General features: G+C 46.4%; 1 protein-coding gene across 3 annotated transcripts in view; it reads left to right on the forward strand.

The window, feature by feature from the left end:
* The window catches only part of LOC138510365 (perilipin-2-like), a 559,070-nt gene that overhangs the window by 279,248 nt on the left and 261,103 nt on the right, over positions 1–18,719 (forward strand). The gene's annotated exons all lie outside the window — the stretch shown is intronic.

Consider the following 18,719-nt stretch of genomic DNA (forward strand, 5'->3'; position numbering starts at 1 on the left):
ATTCTTTGGAATTCTGCAAGATCCCCAACATTGTACATTAGAGTTCTAGTCACAATGCAATAGAAAAACACTGGTCATAAAAGAAATACCTTTGACTTTCCTTTGTTCCATGCTTGTCTTTGTATTTCTCTTTGAGGGAACAAGCTGTTTCACACAGAAGCACAATGCATTGCTACAGAAAAGGTGTAACCTTGAAACAGTTTCTGTGTATCACCAGGAAATATGTTAAGGAAAATGATAAGTATATTTAGTGGAGTTCGATGTACCAGGGACAAAACCAGGAAAGACGGCTTGCGGAGTCTATACATGTGCAGTTTGCTCTAAACAGAGGATTTTAGTGCTGGGTAGTTGGGCTTGCTGTGGAAATGTGGTGGTGAATAGAGGGGACGTGTAATTGGGTATTTGAAGGCATGTAGGGAGTTTGACAAGGCGGTATGGATTTCTCAGTGTGCTGAACGAGATGTGAAAAGGAGCAAAAGTGAGCGGCTGTTTGTAAAGACTGGAGGGAGGTGTCTGTACTTCTGCTCTCTATATGGCAGAGGAGAGGCACAGAGGACCCCAGCCAAGATTCTCTATTATTGGTTTGTGGTCGAGCAATCAAGGCCTAGCTTCTCGGGAGGTGATGCAGGCTGGTTCTTAAGTACATTGTAATCCCCAAGCCCCCCACAAAGGAATGTCCACACACTGTATTGGTTAAAACAGTCTTTATATAATTAATATTCAAGGTTATTTACATATCACAATAACTCACTTTGTGCTCAGAAAATCAACAATGGTAAATATATACAGTTTTAAAGTGGTACCACAAATATTATCTGATCTCATTAAAGTGCATCAACTATACTGTCAAAATGTCACACAGATCAATAAAGAGGAAACCATCAGTAGAGAGAGGAAGGAAAGCAAGATTGTTGAACAATTGGCAGAATACTGGCCTCTACCAACTAGGTACAGTTCTGTGTGGATATCCCTTCCCCTCCCACCTGGGTAACCTGTAAAGCAAAGATGTATCACAAGCCCAGTCCATATATTCTATAAGTCTTATTTCCTTCTACAATAGTTCTACAAGCCCAATGTACCTGGAATGTAGCGTTCATCATCGGGGAATCGACAGCCCTTCTTGAGTGCCCTCCCTTTAAGGCAGGAGTCACGGGTCATCGAACGTTCAGAGAACAGGGTGAACTACGGCAGTGAAGTGGTAGCTTCGTTCCTAGCGGTGCTCGTTGACGACGGAACGTTGGCGTCCTTCAAGGAAGAGGCATGCGGGGCACCTCAGTGACGATAGCTCTGGACCGCAAAGATTTGGTGAAGAACTGTGGCCCAGCAAGGGCGTTGAGTCGTCGGTGTCTCTGTGGTCTTTAGGTGGCGGGAAACCCACCAGCGGATGCTCCTCGGCGCTTCGACGGTCGGGCCTTCTCCAGCAGGATAAAGCGGGCGGCGATGCAGACGAGAGCGTCCTTGGATCAAATGACGGTGGTCGTTGACAGTGGCGGACAACAGTCCGGGCGCTTCTCCTTGGGATTCCGCGGCAGTCCCCGTCTCCGGTCGGCAGCCTGTCGTAGGTCCATCTACCAGGGAGCTTTGGCAAAGATCAGCTGGGGTACAATGGTCCCTCGTAGCTCGGGAAGAGGGCGCCTTATCAGGTCCTCTCTGGGTCAGTCCTTGCAGGCACAGCAGCTTTCAGATTGTGAAGGAGAACAGCAGCAATTCTTCTCGTCCAGCAGGGCTTCCAGGTTAAGCTTCGGTTTTACTCCAGTTACTCTTCGTAGTGGACTTCAGCTTCTGAACACGAATTCTAGCAGTGAGAGACCCCCAGATATACTAGTTGATCTCCCATTCATTTTGCTGGGTCACACTCAGGCAACCAATCGGTCAGAAGGGCATTCATGCAGGCAGGCATCCAATCAGGTGCATAGGGCATCCAGGCCATTCACTTCTCTCCAGACACTCACAACAAGTTGTGTATTGGGACAAGTACCCAGCCATTCAACACTCCACACTGCATTAATACCAGTTTCGGCCAGGGCTGTCTCAGTCATTGTCTCAAACACCAGATACTAGACATCCACAACACAGAATGCGTATTCGTCACACACTCCATTCACCCAGGTCCCACCCACAGGGTGTACCCACAACATAGTCACTAGGAAGGCTCCAGCCAGTCTGGCCTGGACTTCACAACAACACCATATATGGATATTTCACCCAACAGCCAGTCAGGGGGAAGGGACAGAGTTAGGGATTCCCAGGACTTTGGGAAAACAAGTTAACAGGCAATAGATGGCAAGAGGCCACAGTGGCCATCTTGTTTCCCATTAGGAATCAACTGATTCCAAAGGTAGGGCCTGGGTATCCAAAAATGGAGGATACTCAGAACACCTGTCAAATTCAGCATGGAGCTGCCACCAGCCCATACCCTGCTCTGTGGGCCACACAGAGGTGCCCAAAATCATACACTAGGGGCACAGGGTTGTACCCCCACCTATGGGTGCCATAAGGGTATCGCATGGGTCTGTTCACCAAACCAAAAGAGAGCAGCACCGCCAGGAGTCCCACATGAACTCCTGCACGGAAAACGCAACAGAAAACACGATAAAAAGCAGTAAAGGACAAGGATACGGAGGCCCTGTCCCACTGATGCATTTCCAACATCACACTGTGAATGGTGGTTGGGGAATAGATTGTGCAGTACACTTGATCAGAGTTTGAGTGGAGGAGAGAAACTGGAGATAGTAAGGCAGAGGGCGTGAAGGGTTGTGCAAGGCCATCGAGAGATTGAAGACGAGGTGGAATTTGTAAGGACCCATTTTACATGGAGTGATGGCTCGTAGGGAGATGGTGAAGGGAAGTGGGAGAAGAGCAGGAAAGATTGTGACAGGCACGGATGGTGAAGTTGAGTATTGTCCAGCAGGGATAAGTGCTAGACCCAGAAAGAAGCTGTCAAAATAGTAATGCTGACTCTACACAAGAGCTGATATGAGGGTTTTGGTGGAGTTAGGGAGGAGAGGATGGATCTTTCTGATCCTAGCTGCCAGAATGGGAGTAGTGAAATGGTGACGTTTAACATCCCTGTCAAAAATGACCACAAGGTTGCATGCTTTGGGGAGGGGGAGAATATCAGGAAGTAATGAGGTTTTGAGGAAGGGCAGGGATTAAAAGTAGGAAGGGGCAGATTTCTCTTTCATCCCGATGAGATGATAGAAGCCAAAGGAGGAGATAAATTGGCCAGAAGGTGAAGGTGAAGAGGAAGGGGTTAAGGACGGAACCTTGAGGGGCATACAGGGACATGCTGTGAGTAATGTCCACATTCGAGGAGGTGGAGAAAGAACGGTCAACAAAAGCAGTATAGTCAAACCATGCCATAGATTCCCAGATCAGAGTTTTGATAGTGAGGGAGGCCATTGCATCAAAGGCAGCCGAGAGGACAAACGGAATTGGAACAAAGGAAAGTTTGATCGTGAGCAGATAAGCTAATTGGAGACCTGGAAGAGGTTGGTTTCTTTAGTGATAAAGTGGGGCTGCGTGAAGGTGGTTTGATAAGTTAGGAGATCCTATTCCAAAAGAAACTGGCTTATAGGGAGATTGATAATTTGTTTGGGGGTGAGAGATGGAGGAGTGAAGGTTTGGGAGGAATAGAGTGGTCCAGATGGGAACAGAGAACCGCACTAAAGTCAGAATGCCATCTCGGTGCTCGGGCAAGAGCAGAGGATCAGACTCTGGCTAGGCAGGGTCTGGTTAGAACATGGATGGGATGCGATGGGGGTGCGGATAACATATTGAAGTGGAGAATAGTGGTCAGTGGGTGAAAGGGTCCAGGGTGTGATTGGATTAAGAGATGAAGACCATGTCGAGAGTTCTTTTTCTTTCAGGAGCAAATGTCTTCGAAAAGGAAGCTATGAAGTGGTCAGAGGAGCTCAATTAAGGTCTGTAATTGGTGAGTGAGGGAGATCTTGGAGAGGTTGTAATCTCCTGTGAGCCCTATGGGGACATCTTTGGAAAGCAGTCTGGATGAGGTCAAGAACTGTCGAGTCTATAGAACCCGCGGTGGGGGAGCTGTAGACCTGGGGAACTGCGAGTGAGCGGTATGGATGGGAGAGATTTGGTAGCTGTGATTTGAAACGAGTGGTAAAAAGTTGGAGGAACTAATCCAACGAATAAGCCTTCTTGATAAATTGTCCAAACCCACCACCTTAGATGCACAGGAGGAATGAACAAATGTGACAGTCGTGAAAGGCAGCTGGGGTTGCAGAGTTGTGGCACTTGTTCCAGGTCCGAGTAATGGCTGCAGCTACAATGGGGTGCATTGAGCCAGATCATGATTGGTGAGCATAGATTTGTGCATACAGATTGGGAATTCCAGAGCTAGAGTGGAATTGTAATAAGCGATTGTGGGAATGAGTGCAGTGCCGGAGGGCAGGCGCGTGATAGTTGAGGTTAGGGTAGTTTGCTTGAGCAAAGAGCTTTCTGGGGGTGAGGCTCAGGCCTGAAAGGAAGGAAGTGAAGGAGAGGGATGGCGGCATGGTAAAGAGAGTGAATCGGAGAATAGTAGCAAGGGCAGTCATGACGTATTTCTGCCATGTAGCTGTGGAGTAAGGGGGGAAGCAAGCAGAATGTAAGGTAGTGCGAGGAGATGAAGGAGACAAAGGGAGGGATATCTGAGACTAGAGTGTGGTTTCATGAAGACAGGACAATCGTGTAACGGGTGGGAGATCAACGTGGAGTAGCGCACATGGAATGCAGCCGTAAATGCAGGGCCTTTGATGACAAAAAATGTATGGCCGCAGGCGCATGTGTGGGAAGAGGGGCCCTTTTTTGCACAGCACCCAATTCTCATGTGCCGCTGAGACTGCAGGATCAGGAGATGTTTAGGAACTGTCAGAGTGGGGCGATTGCTTAATGCCCTCTGGACTACTTGACCCTGCCCACTGCCTATGGCTCTCATAGGCTGGGGTGGGACCTGGGTTGCTGCTGGACCCACACCAGGCTGTGAAATGCATAGGCAATGGGCAGGTCACTGTCCATCACTGCCTGGCCGTGGCTGACTTAAAACTTAATCACCACCACACTTGCAGGCCTCAGCCTGACTTGCTAGTTGCTGCTCCGACCGCGTGCAAGCAACGAGACCACCAGTCCACTCCAGTCCAGTGGCGTGACTCTGCCGAATTGGTACCTCTCAACCTATGATTAATTATACATGATTTGTTGGAAAAAGATAAACCAAGTCTTGGTTTTTCTTTTTCATCCCAAATGTAAAGTTTCCAGCACTACGCCTGCCCCAACGCAGGCTGGTGCTGAAGGCAAGTGCCTGGCATGCTTGTGGCCCCTGTGTTCCTCCTGATACTCACGCACACTCGGGGTGTTATTCAGCACAGGCCGCAGCAGGAGCAAAGTGCAGTCTGCAACTCTGCTGCTGCAGCAACTGGGGCCTGTGTGCTGGCCAAGTGCAGCCTGTGGTCCGGGGACGGCGATGGAGAGTCACCGAAAGGGAGTTTACACTGCTGAGGGGGCTATAGCCCCGGGTCTTTTGGTTGTAGCCCCGGATTGAAGCTCGGGGTCTTCAAACAAAAGGATACCTAGCCCCGAGTCTCGACAGTACCGTCCTTCACGTAGCCCCAGATCTTTTCCAGACCAAGCAACACCCCTGCCTCATGGCCCACCGCCTTGATTACAACCCAAAAGGGAGTCTCTTTTTAGTTTTAATCGTGGACTGTAATTCCGTGAAGTGTAAAGGGAGCCAATTCTGTGGATCAGCCAGGCAGCAAAAAGCCAAGCTTTTGGGAGCTGCTGACAGTCTTGGCAGCTCTGAACTGCTCCCTCATCATCCCGTACTGTATGTACATCCTTTCTTTCATGGCCCAATCATAATTAGTCATAACGGAGTTAGTTATGATTAATTATGATCGGGCGACTGATACCAGTGTTCCGCCTGCTTCCAAATGCTCCCCAATTTTTTACAGCAAGGCAAATATTTATATTTGTCAGACAGATAGTTATATGTGCAGGATCACACATGGTCGAGCGAGAAATCTGGGACTACAAATCCGGCTTTTCTGCGCTAGAGAGAAGACTGTTTTAAACGTAATGCCTTATTTTCGCATGTTGATATTTACCACGCCCACAAAGTTTCTTTTAGGTATAATGCAATATATTCCTCACATTATATAGGAAGCATCATGCCTTTTTCAAACAGGTAACCTTTTCCCACATTACCTTTTGTTATGAGTGTTTGCTTTCTACAGAATTGCATTCTGGTGTTAGTAGTCTTCCATTCAACTTCAAGGTGGAGTGAATAATGCCACAATTGTAAACGGATTTATATATTTTTGTGAGTGCTTTACCATGCTTTGTGTACATTTCAAGTTATCTTTGTAAATCGGAGTATTTCACTTGCCCTCTTATCCTTAGCTTTCTCTCCCCCACGTTTGGCTTTGTTTCAAATAGTATTTTTGACAGCTAAATGTGTGGTGTGACAAGTGTAAAGATGAGGGGCAAGTGAGCCTATATGCCCAGGATGTGACAACAGAATTTTCTAACCTGGAGACTGGAGGGGTTATATTTTCTGGTTCTGGCCTGTGCTGGTTTTCAGGGTACAAGTAGAGTATACATGTGGGTGGACAGCACCTGCCCCTTTTTTAGGGGGCAAACTCAACCCCTTGTAGGTGTTTTTGAGGGTAGCATTGAAAAAAGTTGGATCGTTAAAGTGTTCAGCTACTAGTATTTCACTCCAGGTTGTCATGTTTACAGTGCAGACGCTTACCCACAACTTGCGGGCAAGCATCATCTGCACTAGTCACCACACAAGTGTCATCAAAGCACATGTCTCCTATTTGGATTTTGTTTTCCTTGGACTATTTCAATATCAATTGTTGGGTTTAAAAGGTGCCAGCATAATTATTGGAAATTCTCCTCTCGGGTTCTTTTTTTTTCTCCAGTGTTGGATACTTTTTTTGAAAGGCAAATACTTGTCTTGTGCACTTTCTTCTAAAGGGAAAGGTCAATTGAACTAAATGTGTATATTTCACTGTAAGTTATGCTCACTTAATGTGCGTATATTAATGGGTGGCAGCTTTTGATTTTTGCTACGAGTGGGCAGAGATTACCACACTGAGGGATGTGAGGGAGCTGTACCCATCCCCAGGTTGAAATGAAACGCATTTTACATCAGGAATAGAAAAAATCAAAATGCCATATGATTTATAGGAAAGCGGGTCTAAACATATAACATCTCAGCGACAGTTACCTAACCTTCTGAGTTGTTTGCGGCATTCCCCTATAGTATCCACCGCTACTTCTGCACCCCCAAAGCAGTTTTGGCCTGCCCATACTCTCCAATCAAAGGTTAGGTGGTCCATTAATGAGGCTCCTTTCCAATCAAGGCATGCATTCGTTTTTAACATTTGTTTAGCATTATTTGCTAATTAACATTGTCTTAATTAGCAAACCAACTGATTTGATTAGCATGTCGGTACTAATATTTTAAATGTCACCAGAAGTTTTTGTACAAAAGTCATACAATTATCAAAAATGCAGCATTTTTGTGTACCGCTGAAGTAAGACAGTGCGAGTGTCTGTAAAAGCTAAGGTGCATGAGAAATAAATAGATTAGATAAAAATACTTTGAATTCATTTTTCAGTGCAACGCTCTATGCAGCTGGGTGCTGTCAGTATTGCACAGGACAGTGTCCTGTATTTTGTGTGCTTGACCCATGATGTTCCATGTACGGAAGTTCGGAGATTTCGTAAAACCAAAAAGGTCACGATGTTAAAGGAAAGTCCTAGCCTGAGACTGAAAACATAGTACATTTTGTGGTGAGCAAGGTAATTGTCAACTTCTGATGGATACGATGCTCTCATCTGTCATTGATATCAATAGTTTACACAATCGGCTGAGTCGGTTAAGCACAAAGGTGCAGCATTCCAGCCCTGTGCACCAATTTAAGTGATATCTATCACCGTTAGGACTCGAACCCAGGGTGCTGATACTTTTTGTTTTGAAGGGAACCAGGCTTTGTGCAATTCATGCTTTCCTTAAAAAGAAATATCTGTGATCGGAAATGAGTATTTCCAGAACCTGAATGTGAACAAGGAGGTGTGCAAGTGAATGAAAAGGTGGCTGAGGTGTGTCAATCCTTGAAGACTTGGCCTTGGACTCTGCCTCCAAGGACTGGGTCAAAACTGGGCATTGGCTCAGCAGCCTGGCATGAAATTCACACAGCTACTTGAGATTCGGTTTGCATTCCCAGGCTCTGGATTAGCCAGCTCTCTCCCGCAGGTGCCAATATATAATCCAATCATAATCCTAGAGCAAAGCTATCTCTGGAGCCAACTACAGTGTTATGGTATTGCAGTAGCTCTTTAAATGTACAAACTGGGTGGAACTAAAGATCACTGCTTTATGTAAACTTATAGTTGGCTTTATGTATTCATTATGTAAGAGGAAAGAAAGTAAGCGACTAAGCAGATTGGAAAGTGTAGCAGGCAGAGAACTGGGCATAAAACTAGGTGCAATATTTTATTTTTGCGGCCATCTCACTTTCAGAGTAACTGGTGTAAAGCAACAGGGTAATAAGATAGAATTTCAAGGAGTTTGGGATCAGCTCATGGATTGAGAACCAGTTGCACAGATGTATGCAGCCCGCAGGACACGGAACTAGGTTTACCATTAAAAGTATTTGATTATGTGATCATGTACATTTTCAAAAGTGTTCACTAGTGTATATGATGCTCTTTCCCCAACAAAAAGGAATAGTTTACACTGAGATGTAGATACACTTGCTTAAATTTTACTGAAAAACATGGCGATAATGATGCCTTTTACAGTAGCTGTACTGTAATTATGCATTTTGTGACAACTTAAATCTTTAGGAAAGCAATTGCAGGACAGTCTTTTAAAAAAAAAAAAGAAAGTTAACACAATTATTTCAAAAAGAGAATGTTTCTTGCCTAGTATCCCCACACAGGTCTTTGGCAATTTTAAAAGTAGAGTAGATGATTACTGTGGCAGTATCTCAATGGGTGCACCTACGCCATCTGCCCCAGTTGGTGCCTATGTATATATTTCTGAGCCACCCCAAACCCCCACTTTTCATTTGTTGGATTTGAACCCTGTTAACAAATTTGAAGACTTGAAAAATGCTTACTTTCCTGCCTCAAGACATCCCAGGTAAATGGGCTTGCTCTATTGCACTTATGGGCAATTCTGCAGTAGACTCAACCTGCCGGACTACCAGGGCCAATCCCTGCCCTGAAGTGACATCCTTGGTACTTGCTTGGAGTTTATTTCTTTTGACAGCCAACATAATCCTAATCTGTAGTTTCAGAAATAAAAGCATATTGCTAGTTTGAAAACGGTTCTGTAAAATGCATATTTTAAACCCCATTTTTAAAAATATTTTGGGGGCAGAGGGGAAGCCACCCTCCCCCCCCCCCCAATGATGCGGTTTTCGGCTTGCTTGCTATGCTCGGTCACATTCACTTACTCATTCCAGGCTTAGCGCCCCACCACTTGCACATTTCACCTGCTGCCGCTGCCAAAAATACGACTCTTCAAAGGGATTGCCTCATACGTGTCACATCCAGCCACAAAAGATGTGATGTTATTTCACAATCCATATGAATCTAAGCGGCTGCTGCATTGATTCCCTTTTCCGTTCACAATGCATCTTTAGCTACTGCAATTTAAATGGTTACTTTCACGATGAATGCTTTTAAAACTCTGAAAGGAACTCTCTCTGCAACATGTTATGCATAGCAAAGCCTTGGAGGTGGCAGCGCTCGGCGGGCCAGCGTCGCGCAAATTTGCCTTTGCAGTTTGGCAGCTGGAGAAGCTGTTGAGACCGCTAAGAGCTATTGTTTCCTGGGCCATTTGAAGGTTAATTTTTCTTTGTTCCGACAATGTCTTTTTTCGTTTTTTTAATCCATCATCCATGGTGTGAGTCGCTTGGTTAGACTTCATTTTATGAAGCCTAGGAGACGACAGACCAGGTCCGATCTAATATCGGGCTCTAGCATACGACTGTTCAGAACAAACTGATCAAATGGCTATTGATTGATGCTCGTTCGGCTATTGCACATGCTTCCACAATTCTTTATGGCATCATTTTACATATCAGAGATTTTCTCTTAATCATGGAAACTTGGTTTCACGTGTATCCTCGGTACCTTTTAGACGTTTTGGTACCGATTGACTATTCTATATTTTACGTAAGAACATGTCTGATAGAGCTGGGGGTTGCTATCATTTTTAAGAAGTGCTAGCTTTTCTCAAATGACTATTAATTGTCCTTTTATTGCCATGGACGTTTTTGTTCCTTCTTCTTTAACCTTAGTTTATTGGATATATCATTCTTCGCGGAATAATGATGCATTTGTGTCGTTGTTGATTTATATCATTACCAACGCACGTTTGCTATCACCGTCTTGCCTTTTTGTAGGGGATTTTAATGTTCCGTTTGAGAATACGGCATGCACTTATTTTACCTCTTTAGACACATCACTTGAGCGTTTAGATTTTCGACAGAATTGTTGTTTTCCCACCTGTGTTAAAGGGAATCTAATTGATTGGATTGTCAGCCCACGCAATGTTTACTTTAAACCAGAGTGTCAGAATGTCGATTGATTGGATCATTTTGATTAATTTATCTAACAATTCAAGTCTTTTTGCAAGGTAAAGATAAGAAACACTTTCTATTAGAAACTAGGCTAATCAATGACGTCTCTCTTTAGCATTGGTAAATGTTGCTATTTTGAAAGTAGAGAATTGTTCTGTTTGGTCAAGATGATATGAAATCTGCAGGGGATCGTATTTATTCACATTTGTAGAGCGCACAACAGCCCTTGGGCATCGTGGCGCTGTTACAGGAGATTCAAACTTAAGTACATAGTACATGAACGAGCAAGAGCATACATACATACTTAGTTGCAGAGACGAGGGGAAAAGAGAAACGGACTAGGAAGGTGGAAAGGGCAGGAGGTTAGTGGAACAGGGCAGTTTTTAGCACTTTACTGAATACTTAGAGGGATGGTTCTGCTCTCAGTGAATTGGGGAGTGCATTCCAGAGTTAGGGTGCAATATGGCGGAAGCCAATGCCTCCTGCTTTCTACCTTTTTATGGTCTGGGTGCGGAGTTTGTTGGCGTGACAGCTTTTCGGGCGAGTGAATACATCTCGTCGAATGGTGCCGGAGAGGTGGGGTATTCAATATGAGACACTTGTGCGTGAGCATCTTGAACGTGATCTGATCTTTCACAGGGAGCCCGTGCGCGTCACACCTTGCTTGTGTGATATGATCCCTTTTAGGTAGTTTGAGAGCGGCTCTAAGGGCGTTGTTCTGGATAACCTGCAGACGGTTTCGATTTTTTTGTGGAGGTTCCTGCAAGGAGGGTGTTGCAGTAATCTAGTTTTAATAGTGGCTCTGGCGATAGAAATGCAGTTTTGTTTGGATAGGTAGGGTTTAACCTCGTTGATGAGCTTCGTATGTGGGCAGAGGCTGAGGCAATGGCACTGACCTGGCGTGTCATGGACAGGGTAGAGTCGAGTTAGACACCTAGTGTCTTGACAGATAGTCCATATAGACCCATTGCATATGGAAACTATGCAACCTAATGGGTCAGCCCCTTTGTTCTCTGTAGTTTTTAACTCCTTAGTCTGTTTGATGTTTGGAATGTATTTGGCGTTCCTTTCCTTTGGTTGATAATGTAGGTAATCTAAAAAAGGAACAGTGCTATTTTCATGACCTTTCCTAGGCAAATTATTCTTGGTATAAAGCACTCTTTGCCTTGTTTAAAGTGATGAAAAATCGGCTTCCTGTATCTGACAGCAATGTCAAAATTTCCCCATGTTTTTTCAAACAAGATTATTAAAATTTAGGAGATACCTCATGCAATATGCTGATGACGCTCAGCTCCATCTCTTAATTTCTCCAGACAAATCTATGTTGCAGCTCTGTAACTGCTCATTGGATTGCCTCTCAATTCTTGAATTTGAAACGGTCAAAAGTTATTTATTCTCGAATTCTTCCCATCAGGCTATGCTTTCCAGTCGGTTATTGAATGCTAAAATCCTCTGGTCTTTTTGTTTTCTTATACTGCTGAATTGCTGGGTTTCACTCTGGCCACCAGAATGTCTTCTACCTCCACATCAATTTGCTGTGAAATCTGGAAACGTCTACCTTTTTACTGCGAGATCTGTACAATCTTTTTTCTCACCCACACGTTTTCTATTAGTACAATCTGGTTTTATTGTGGATTGATTTTTGGCAATTTAATTTTAGTGGGTATTCCTTAAAACGTTTGGGCTCCGCTCAAAGCTGTTTTTTATGCGGCTGCAATATTAGTTTCAGGGGCACAGAAATGTGATAGTTTTATTCCCATTTTAGTCTCTTCACTGTTTGCTATTAGATGCCATTAGATTACATTGTTATGCATTTACAAAGCAATCTATTTTCAGACCCCTTATCTGGCTTATTAACAGATAATTTCTTGAGGTTCTAGAGGTTTTTGCAACCGGGACTCTTCGTTGAAATCCTTTTGAGGTGCTGCAGTGTCATATTAGAATTCCTTGCTATCTAATTCTGCAGTATCTTAGATTGAGGAAAACGCTGAAAGCATGGAATATTCAGAGATTTTAATTGTTTGGGGTTTTATTTAATTACATTTTATTGTATTCTCTTATTGTATATGTTAAAATTGTGTACGGAGCTCTGATGCATCTGTGCTTTGTTTGCGCTTTATACAAACCTAAAATAAATAAAATATGATCGGTCTACTGACAGTTTGAAGAGCTTGTGTGTAATCAAAAGACCAGCAAGGGCCTATGTAGATCTAGACAGCAGAATATGCACAGGCAAAGGTACAGTTTGATATCTCGCTGGGACGGTGTCGGGAGAAAGCAGGGAATCTGCAGCTAAGTTGGGCTAGTAATAGAGGGGCAAGGAAAAAGGGAAGTCCCATGAAGGGGAGTCTGAAAAGAAAGCAGGTCCAGGCAGTCTAAAGGTGTCCACAAAATCGGCCTTTCGTAGCTTTCTTTTGGAACTAGCTTCAAAAACACAATTTGTAATGCCCATCACAGAAGTCCTATCATATTAAATTGTGTGAAAGTCTAAATATTGGAGCACCCTCAGTGAACCCCACCTTACTCCAGATAGGCTGCCCCTATCCCATTTCACTGTGCAGATAGCTGCTGATGGGTAAGAGAAATACTGTATTTTTGCATTTTCCTTAGTCTTAATGTTTAGCTCCTTTTTAAAGGAGTTTAGGCAGAGTTTCCGTACCTACTAAGGGACTGGTGATATACGCTCAAAATTGCAATGTTGTTAGACAGCCCATCCCATTCCCCTGCATCCCCATGCTTTCGCTGTCTGTATGCTTCTCTTCCCCTGCGTGCAACTTTGGCACCCATTGGGCCAAGGTATGGTGCAGTCAGCTTTGTGGGGCCTTTGAAGGAATTCATACTCGACCCTTTCTTGTCATTTCATCGTGATGAATCCCCTGCACTGTTTCAATGTTATTCTGAAACCGGAGTTAATGAGCTGTCTCCAAACCAGGTGAGCAAGGACAGATTTCATTTTGGCCGGTGGTAAAGTGAGACACTGTGGTATTCTTCTGGGAGAAACGGCCCTCTTCCCCTCTGCCCCCTTCCCTGATAAATAGCCGCTGTTCAATGCCCCCCAAGGCCACTGTGTACAGCACCTGAGCAAGTGAGTTGGATTCAAGACTCCACTGAGGCTGCTAACCAACGTAAGGGAGTTGAAATGGCCCTTTCTTCTCCCTTCTCCCTTCTTTCTTCTCCTTCATTACTGAATGCGTGGGAGGACCCACGCAGGCACTTCCCCATCCAATAGGATGATCTGCACCAACCCACCAATCAACACATAGCCCACATAAACTCAACTCCTCCCACCGCCCCGTCTGTCTCACAAAATCCAACAACACACTGCTCCTCCTCCTGCCTCTCACCCCGTCACCTCCCAGCAAAGCCTTCCCACTCATCTCAGCCACCCCCAGCGCAGACAACCGAACCCTCATCAATTTTCTCTCAACAACATGTCTCTCACACCTAAGCAAAATATGTCCCACAGTCTCGGGCACCCCAATACTGCACAGTCCCTCGACTCAACGCTTCCCCACTCGATGCAGACAGTCATTCAGCCCCACATGCCCTATCCTCAACCGATTCAGCATCACCTCCTCCCCCCTCCTCCATTCCAGACTTCCCGCGTCCACCTTCACTGACACTTTCCCACGGACACCAAACATCCACCTGCCCTTCACCCCACTCACCCACCTCTCCTGCCACTCATCCATGACCCGTCTCACCACCACAGCCTTCACCTCATCCACACTCAAAGGCAACCTCACATCAACCGTTCCCCTCCTCATACCTTCACCCGCCGCCAGATCCACCAAGTCATTTCCCAAAATGCCACTGTGACTGGGACAACTCCAAATGAAATGGCCCTTTTTCTGAACCGAACACACTCGTCTCCATTGGCCCTTAGCGTATGACTTTTGAGTAGGGTCTCCAGACTTCCCCTCCCCCATCCGCCAATTCCCAGATCCTTGATGCACCTGGGTACAATTTATCTATTAGGGAGATATTGTGGCATTGTGTGAAAGTGAGAAGGAATCTGTCTGCAAAAGAACACTTGTATTAGTGTGGGAAGGACATGCTCTTTTGCCGCAAAACCTTTCATGTGTTTCATTGCTTGGTGACTTTCATACTTTAAAAAAAAAAAGTTTACTACCTTGGTGTGCCATGTTCTAATTTGCTATGTGATTTCAAGATTGTGCCACTGCCCATCCTGGTCTGACTGTTCCCCCCCCTCCATCAAGTCTGTGCAACACAATTTTCATACTAAGCCAACCAATTAAACACCCCTCCCTGGAGAACTTAACACAGTACAGCCAGCTTACCTACTACAGCGAAAGCATCCTTGTATCATGAGGACACAAGACTTCCCTGGGGGCAAAGATCTCTATGCTTTCAAAACAGAAGGCATAGAAACTGGCCTGCAAGCAGATGCTTTTTTCCCTCCAGTATGCACGCATCACAACAGCAATTGTGCGTTTTCACTTTCCCCACTAACCCACCAGAACGAATGGAGAGCATAGAAATAGAGATGGCTATGAATCCAAATAACACCTCTATAATAAACATTGTACTCTTACGTCGCGTCCCTTGCTAGGGACGGGAACAGAACCTTTTTCACCAGAAAAGGTCCTTTACCTGGGCGCAGCCCACGGGAGCATGCACTTCCTTGACTCTGCCCACCGGCGCCGCACCTTATTCCTCGTCGATGGGCGCATCCTATTTCACCTACGCTGTGGTTAAAGCCCTTTTTCCCCTTAGTGATCTACGCAATCCGATCGTCCCCAGGGGTATTTGTCCCTTTATTTCATTCTGTACTAACCATTCTACTTTGTTCTAGAGATATCAATACACTGTCCTCTGGTGCCACGCCCCTGCCCGGCGCATGGCGGCGACGGGCTTTAGAAGGTGCCTGGCCTACGATGGATCATTTCCTATGTCTAACCCGCACGTGCTCTGCCTCCCGGTGTCTCAGTGAAGACCACAGCTGGGACGGCTGCTCGGCATTCAATGCACTTACTCCCCGGTCACCTAAAGAACTGGCTGGCCAGGTGGAGGGTGCTGTTCTCCAGATCACCAAAGGAGCATATCAAGGAGTATGTACAGAGGAAGACCAAATCTAAGGTAAGTATCTCTAAAGCACCCTGCAATGGCGACTCCTTCTCAGCCTCTACTACCAGCAAGGGGACCACGGCTCCTCGAGCTACTGGCCACATTGCTGAGGGGTGCACAGATCCACCTGGTCCCAACGCAGAGGGGCCACATGGCTCTTGTTCCGGGGAATTCCTCAGAGCGGTTCCGCTCTACTACCAGGCCCAAGCCTGAGGGGACACCTACACGCAGTACAGAAAACGCTACCAGTAAAATGTCTGAGGGCACTGAGTCTGACAGGTTCACACATGAGGTGCAGGACAGGTCCAAGCCTACGCACTAAAGCAAACGGGCAGAGGCCTGGGCTAGTACTGTAGATGACACGCATCCAGCACGTGGTGCAGTACAAGACAAAATGGCTGCTCAGCCAGACAAAATGGTGGCTCGTCCGGAGGCGCACCTTTCTAGCACCTCCTACCCGACCACATCGGGGCAAGGGTTCTACATGGGCTACGCCCAGTGCAGGCAGGGAGATCTCAGCAGTACGTGCCGGCCCACACGGCTGTACCAATGCAGGAGCGCCCTTCACCAGCATGTGAAATAGCGCTTTTTGAAAAGTTCCTCACACTCATGAAATCCCCACAAATGGGAATATACTTCAGGATATGATTTCCCACATCCCCCTTCCCTATGCTCCTGCAACAGCCAGCTCCAGTCCAAACACCGGCTCCATCGCAACCTCCAGCTATGGTACAGTCCCCGCTACCAAATACTGTGGTGGCCTCGCTGCAGCCCGCAGAGCCCCACGTTCAGCCTAATAGCGCAGCCTCCTGCAGCTCCCCCAAATACGCTGCCTGCAGACTGCACAGACCTGCAAGACACAGCAGGCCACAGAGGACGAGGAGGATCAGGACACCTCCGCGAGGGCTTTCCATGAAAGGTTTGCCGGAGTACCTAGGGATTCCTCCACCACAAAAGGAGCAGCCAGAGGTGGGGGTCCTAGCAGAGGTACTGACCATCTGCTGAGCCACCAAATAGGGCATACCTTTGCAAAAGGATGCAGAGGACCTGGAATCGAAGGGTTGGGTAAAACCTCATTCCACTCAGCCAACCAACAAGCGTCTAGATGTTAAATGCAGGCAGAGGGTGATTCTCATCCTGTCCGTGCACCCACAGCCATCATCGTGGCAGCATCAATGTATGCTAAGCCTCAGACTTCCACGTCCTCATCCACTTCGGCCCTATTAGGCAAGGAGGAAAAGGTCCTGGAGGCCGATGGAAAAAGGTATTCTCAAATACCACTGTCCACCTATGGCAAGACAATGCGGACACCACGCTAGCTGCCGTAAACCAAAAACTGTGGAGGGAAATTTCTGACCACCTTGGATCTCCAAGTTCATAGGCAGGTTCGGTTCCGGGCCGGTCTTCCAGAAGCAAAAATGGTGGCTTAAGACTTAATGGAATCATCTTTGGTTCACATTGACACTGTGTTTAATCCAGATGTACAGGATCGTATTCTAGATCTACCATTTGAGGGAGGGGATTCCTCCACTGATGAAGAGTTGGACAAGAAAAAGAACAGCTCCCAAAAAGCCAAATTTCTGGCAATACTTGCAAAGCCGGCTGCTAAGAGCAGTGGCCAGAGCCAATCACGGTCTGACAGAGGTTGTACCTTTGGTGGATTCACAGACTTCCAGGACAGCTGCACTAGACAGCTGAACAGGTCTCCCAGCCAACACCGGCGTAATTAGAAGAAGACTGCACACAAGGGCTTCTTCCAGTCCCCCTCCCAGGCACCATCCTCAGAGGGAAAGAAACAGCAACAGTGTCATCAGGATCCACAGCTCTCTGGTGAGGGGCTTGCCCTTCATTTTCAGTCCTGGCGGACACTGTTCACGGACCCATGGATACTTTTTGATTTCTCAGGGCTTTACTCCTCACCCTCCCAAATCCCGCAGATCGGGACGCCATCTCTCCTTACAGAAATCCTCTCTGGGCTCTCTACTAGCGAGCGAGGCAGTAGAGGAAGTTCTCCCCCCTAAGAACGAGGCTTGGGATTTTACTCTTTCATCTTCGCAATACAGAAGAACCACTAGGCAGGCCTGCGAATTGTCTAGATCTGTCGGCATTAAACCTTTACCTACCCCTTCAAAAAGTTCAAGATGGTTTCCGACAGCATTGATAGCGGAGTCCCTGTATGGGGAAGACTGGACGTGCTCCCTGGATCTGAAGGATGCATACCTCCACGTTCCGATTTGGCAGGCCTGTCATTCCTTCCTACGGTTCCGGGTCATGGGCTTCCACTTGCAATACAAGGTTCTCCCATTCGGTCTCAATTCAGCCCTTCAGGTGTTTACGAGACTAATGAATGCAGTGGCGGCTCTGCTCAGGTCGTAGGGCACCATGTCGAAGACTGGCTGATTCGAGCGGATTCTCCAGTGGGAGTCAAACACAGCAGCCAGGCTTATGCATACGCTCTATGAAGTGAGGTTCTCAATTAACCTCAAGAAGTTTCAGCTCTAGCCTCCTCAGTCCTTGACCACCTTGGGTCTCATTTGGGATACGAAAGCAGAGATTATATATTCTTCACCGTGGGCAAGATTGCAGCAATCAAAGCGGCTACAGGGCATTTCCTAAGCAGGCCGGTGACTTCGGGATGGTGGTTCCAGCACTTACTAGTGATTATGGCAACTTGCCTATTGGCTGTGCTTTTATATCCGGCTCAAAATGAGGAGGCTGCATCTACATTTCTCGGCCTCATGGAGCAAGGAAACTGGTTCCCGAGCGGCATTAGTCAGCATACCAGCTCATCGTCACCAGGACCTACGATGGTGGAGGACTGACGCCAATCTCTTGGCGGGCAGACCATTAAGGCAGCTCCAGCCCACATACATCATCACGACAGACTCCTCCCTTGGGGACTCGGGAGCTACTTTGACCAACCACTGTGTGCACGGCATATGGTCGAGGGTGGATCAGGACAAGCACATAAATTGGCTCGAAATGATGGCTATATGGTTGGATCTGAAAGCTTTCCTTCCG

This window comes from Ambystoma mexicanum, chromosome 6p (assembly GCF_040938575.1).
Source record: "Ambystoma mexicanum isolate Mex_15411 chromosome 6p, UKY_AmexF1_1, whole genome shotgun sequence".
Taxonomy (NCBI): Eukaryota; Metazoa; Chordata; class Amphibia; order Caudata; family Ambystomatidae; genus Ambystoma; species Ambystoma mexicanum.